Raw genomic sequence first — 6,000 nt, 5'->3', positions numbered from 1 at the left:
GAGATTTCGAGCAGTGAGGATTCCGGGTCTGACGTGTCGTTCAGCGTGGCGGATATGACTTTTATTGACTCGTTGCGTCCGTCTGCCCATGCAGGAACCTCACTGCCAGAACCGCTTGAAGTTGAGCCACTTCAGACTATCCCCTGGGAAGTAGCTATGGATCGTGGTTCGCGTCCAGAGAGCTCTAGGGCGGGTGAGGTTGCTGGGCGCGACGAGCGTTTGGCGAGCAATAGTGCTGCTAGCGGCTCCGCTGGCGAAGGGGAAGTGCCGGGCCAAAATGTCGAGTCGGCGTGGTACCTCTCAGACGGCACCGCCGTCGACGAGGCAGGTGGGCGGATGGATGCTGCCGCTGTTAACCGGATGAAGCGGACGTTCCGGTTGCCGGGCTCGGTGAAGCTGCGCCCGCCGACAGCGGATGAGAAGGCCTCGATGCTCTCAGCGGGATGTGCTGCCGTGCACGAGGCCATATTCCGCCAAGGAGTGACATTCCCGCTGGTGCCCAATCTCCAAATTCTTGTGTGCGAGTTTGGCCTTGCCTTTGGTCAGATCTGTCCCAACATGTGGCGGTTGATGTTGGCGATGAACTCCTTGTGGCGCTTGTCAGGGTGCGAGGGGCCTACCGTGGCGGAAGTGCTTCATTTCTACGAGCTAGTGTATGTGAAGCGCCGAGGTTGCAGAGGGTGTGTGAACCTGAGCCGCCGCCAGGGAGCGCCCAAGTTGATTGAGAATCTAAGGGACTCAATGTCCTACTGGCGGGGGACCTTCTGCGTCGCCACAGATGGCTGGGAATACCACACCAGGTCGAATGTGGAGGGGCCGACGTTTAAGACTAAGTCGGAATTCCAGCCCATCCGAGGTTGGCAACTGGTTTCCGCTAAAAATAACTGGCGGGTTCAAACTTTTGCAAACCTGCGCTTTTTGTTAATGACTATTGTGTTTGTGCAGCGGGACTGAGGTACATTTTGACGCGCGAAGAGGAGTGTCGCGTGGCGAGGATCCGTGGCTGCTGGCGGAACCGCAATTTGCTTGACTTCCGTCTTCTGACCGGTTGGGAATTGCTGGTCGACCTGCGGCTAACTCGTTCTATTGGTGAGAACATTTCCGCCACACCTCTCTTTTTTTTGTAAGTGATCCGGACTGACGGGCGTTTGTGTTTTTCTTTGCAGAAACCCCGCCCGGTAACAAATCTAGTCGCGACGCTTTCGAAAAAGCAATGGATCGTGCCGAGATAGAAAATTTTCTGGAGGCTATGTATGCCGAGGGGCTGGCGGCCCAGCAGACGGTGGTGAACCCGGAGACGCTGGTGCTGAGCCAGTCCGAGGTTGCGGTGGAGCTGCCGATGCCGCACCACTCCCATCTGGGTGAGGATGGTCTGCCGGTAGTACAGGCGGATACTCAAGCGGGCGGCGGGGATAGGGGGATTGTTGCTACCGGGCCGCGGGAGCGGATGCCTACCACCCGGTGCGGTCCTCAAAAGAAGACGGTGCAGCCGACGGAGACTGCCACCGAGTCCAGGGGTGAGCCGTCGGTGCGGGTGACGAGGACCGCTGCTGGGACACAAAGGGCGCTGGAGAAAAAACGCCGGCAGCCTGACTCCCCCGTCGAGGAAGAGGAAGAAGGGGTGGTGATCGGAGTCCGCCAACAAAAGAAGGCCCGGCAAGCTGCGTCGAAGGTTGCAGTGGCGGAGGGAGAGGCGGCAGCCGCCAGTGATCTGGACTCCTTCGCCGAGTATGCGCCATTCATGACAGAAGGGGAGCGGGCGTTCCTTTTCCATTTGTGCGAGCGGCTGGGGTTCGGGGGTCTGGCGGGCCTATCGCGCCCGACGGCAATTGACCAATCGCCCTTCAGCTCGGCGTTTGGTCAAATATCTGCGGGATTACATGGTATGTTCGAGGCGGCGTCTAAGCAGCCCCGGATTGAGGAAGAGCTCAGGGGAGAAATCGGAGGTCTCCAGAGGGAGTTGGCGGAGGCCAAGGAGAGACTGGCGGAGGTCGAGCGGGGACTGGTCAAGGCGGAGTGTGATTATGCGGACGCTCGTGGCAAGCTTAATGCGGCCATCCGGCGGGATCTGGAGAGGAAGGAGCGCGTCTCCAAGTTGAAGCAGGAGATCGCGCTGCTGCAGGAGCGGATAGCCGCTAAAGATAAGAAGCTCATTATTGTGCAGCGGGAGTCTGCCGCCAGACTGGATGAGGTGCAGCGGCTGGACGGGGAGGTTAACCGCCTGAAAAATGAACAGAGTTCCTCTGCGGCCGCCGCCGTTGAAGCGTTCAAGCTGTCGGCGGAGTATAAAAAGACATTGACCGAAGCGGCGAAGTCTGGGGCCCGGGCCAATATAGACATGTTGACGCGGAAGGGCGCCATTGACTTTGCAAAGGCGTCACAGCCCGACGTGCCTGTGGTCGAGAGTGTCCCGCCGGAGACAGAAGTCGTGCCTGACCCTGCGGCGGGTACTCATTCGGGCAGCGGGGAAAGTGGCTCCCATCCGCCGGAAAGGTCCCGGCAGACTCCCCAGCAGACCCCGTCGGAGGTGTCACGTGCCGGATTTCTGGAGGCACACACCCGGGCGGATGGTACTATAGAGACTCCCAGTCCGACAGCTCGAGGGTCCGATCAGGCGAGCCGATCGGTCGTGCCGCCGCCTGTTGAAGCCGTAGAAGCTGAAGACAACCGCTGAAGCTAGCTGAGACTTCCATAGTTTTTTTTTTTTTTTTTTTTTTTTTTTTTTTTGACACTTTGTAATAATGAACTACTTTGGGTGGGGAGTCCCAGCCCTGAAATGAAATTTCAGAGTTTAACGTTTGTCATGATGTGCTTGTACCGCTAGAGTTTTGACGTAGAGATTTTTCTTTTGCCAAGCAATGAAACATTAAAGGAATTAAAATTGGTCCAAGTGCACCACGTAGCGGACGTGGTCCGCTGACGATTCCTGGCGTTGCCAGTTGCCCTCAGTGCTAGACTTGGTAACAATGGTTTGAATAATTCCTCGTTTCATTGATAGCTGACTGATCAGCGTTTACAAAAGAGGGGTAGTACCCGTTGGGTAGCTTCCCTTAGCTAAATATTGAACAAAAATTTAGCTAAGTCAAGATGCTCTTGGGTAGCGGCATGACTATTTGTAATAATACCGAAGGTGTTCGGTATTCCAAGGGTGGGTCGTTGTGACGCCATCCTTGTCCATTAAGTAGAAGGTGCCTGGGCTAACGACTTCCACAATTTTGTATGGACCTTCCCAAGTTGGGCGAAGCTTTGTTGGCGGTGGAATGACTTCCTTCATTACCCAGTCCCCCAGTTGGAGGTTCCGGGCCTTGACTCTGGCGTTGTAGAAACGCGATACCCGCTGCTTGTTTTGCAGGTTGCATAGGTGGGCCTTGTGTCGCTTTTCCTCCAGGAGGTCCTTGTCCAGGTTGATGCCGTCAGTGTTGGTCTCTGGGCGGTAGCCCTCGACTCTGGCGGTAGGTTGAGAGACCTCAATAGGCAGGACAGCCTCCGTTCCGAACATCATGCAAAAAGGAGTTTCACCAGTTGCGGAAGTTGGGGTTGTTCTGATGGCCCATAGAACTTCCGGGAGTTTCTCCGCCCATAGACCCTTTGCTTTGTCGAGTTTTTTCTTCAGCAGCTTTTTGATTATCTTGTTTGCTGCTTCGACCTGACCGTTGGTCTGGGGGTGGGCGACAGATGCAAAACTCATCTTAGTACCCAAGTTGGCGGTGAAAGAGATGAGCTCCTTGTTGTTGAATTGTGTGCCATTGTCGGTGATTATCGTGTGTGGGACACCGTAACGGCAGTAGATGTTCTTCCAGAGGAAGTGAATTACCTTGGCGGTAGTTATTGCTGTTAGTGGTTCCGCCTCTATCCACTTGCTGTCGTAGTCGATAGCCACTATGATGTACTTGAACTGGCCCTTGGCGGTTTGAAATTTTCCCATCAGATCCAGGCCCCAAGTTGAGTGGATCCATGGAGCGACGATGACTGATAGTGGCTCCGCCGGTGCATGCGGGATGTCAGCAAATTGTTGGCACTTGTGGCATGATCTTGATACCTGGCGGGCATCGTCGCCGAGAGTAGGCCAAAAATAGCCTTGTCGCATTGTGCGATTGGCTAAGGATCTGGCGCCTGAGTGGTTTCCGCATTCTCCGCTATGAATTGCTGCCAGAACGACCTTTCCCTCCTCTGGGGTTAGGCAGCGGAGGTTGGGATGGGTGAATCCCTGGCGGTACAGCTTGCCGTTCTGGATGTTGTAGCGGGTTGCCCTCCGCTGGAGTTGTCGCGCCTTAACTTTGTCTTCCGGCAATGTGCCGTTGCGCTGGTATTGACCTCAATGTTGAAGATCTCCGCCAGGGTTTTTGTGATACTTGGCTTGTCAAGACACTCCACTCTTGTGTCCGCTGGACTCTGATGTGGCTGGGCGGTTGCCAGTCTTGCCAGTGAATCAGCCTTGGTGTTCTTTTCCCTGGGGATTTGTGTGATGTTATGAAATTTGAATTTCTTGAGGAGTGTCTTAACGTACCCCAAGTATGCCGCTAACTGTTAGTCCTTGGCCTGGAAGCTGTCATTGACCTGGTTAACGACCAACTGGGAATCACTGAAGATGTTGACACTGTCAGCCCCTGAATCGATGGCGAGGAGTAAGCCGGCAATGAGTGCTTCGTACTCCGCCATATTGTTGGAGGCTTTGAAGTTGAATTTTAGCGCGTATTCCACATTCAGCCCCCCAGGTCCTGTGAGGATGACTCCGGCGCCGCTGGCCTTGGCGCTGGCGGAGCCGTCCACATGCAGGTTCCAATCTGATTGTAGGGGAGCTGGCTCCTTAGGGGTGACCATTTCCGTCTCGGGCTCATTCTCCGTGCTGGGATTGGGCTGACGCTCAGTGAGCTCGGCGATGAAGTCCGCTACCGCCTGACCCTTCATGGCGGTTCTTGGCTTGTAATCTATGTCAAATTCACTGAGCTCGATGGCCCACTTGCTGAGGCGCCCTGAATGTTCAGGGTTCTGCATCACCTGTCTTAGTGGTTGATTGGTCAGCACGTGGATTGTGTGCGCTTGAAAATACTGGCGGAGGCGTCTGGCGGCAACGATGAGTGCAAGAGCTAGCTGTTCTAAGGGTGGATACCTTGTTTCTGCCCCGTTCATGCCTCTGCCGGCGTAGAAAACTGGGAGCTCGTCCTGTCCCTCCCGCCGGACAATGGCGCAACTCACCGCTGATACCGATACCGCTAGGTATATGAACAGTGTCTCTCCTTGCACTGGGATAGAGAGTAGTGGGACTGCCGCTAGGTAATCCTTCAAGCCCTGAAACGCCGTCTGACACTCTGGGTTCCAGTTGATGACTTTCTTGTGAGTCGTTTTGAGGAGCTTGAAAAATGGGGCACACCTGTCAGAGAGCCTGGAGATGAATCGAGAAAGGGCGGTTAACTTGCCCTGGAGGCACTGGACGTGTATCTTATACTCAGGGTCCGCCAGGTCGAGTATGGCCTGTACCTTGTCCGGGTTAGCCTCGATTCCTCGTTCACTGACAATATAACCCAGAAATTTGCTGGCGGTGACGCCAAAGAAGCATTTTTCTGGGTTGAGGCGCATGCCATAGGCCAGGAGGATGGTAACTATGATCTTGAGATTTGCCACATGTCCGCTGGCCTTTATACTTTTGACTAACATGTCGTCCACGTAGACCTCGATTATCTTGCCCAAATGTTCAGCGAACATAGCATTCATCAGCCGCTGATAAGTTGCACCGGCGTTCTTCAGACCGAAAGGCATGACATTGTAGCAGTACAGCCCTTTGTCGGTGGTGAAGGTGGTACACTCCTGATCGCTGGGATGCATCTTGATCTGATTGTAGCCGGAGAAGGCGTCCATCATGCTGAGGAGTTCATGCCCGGCGGTCGCGTCGACCAGCTGGTCAATGCGTGGCAGAGGGAAACTGTCCTTTGGACATGCCTTGTTGAGATTTTTGAAGTCGACACACATCCGCCACTTGCCGCTAGGCTTCTTGACCATGAC

This window comes from Rosa chinensis, chromosome 6, assembly GCF_002994745.2.
Source record: "Rosa chinensis cultivar Old Blush chromosome 6, RchiOBHm-V2, whole genome shotgun sequence".
Lineage (NCBI taxonomy): Eukaryota > Viridiplantae > Streptophyta > Magnoliopsida > Rosales > Rosaceae > Rosa > Rosa chinensis.
The sequence above is the reverse complement of the archived record's forward strand: the minus strand, read 5'-3'. Positions refer to the sequence as shown.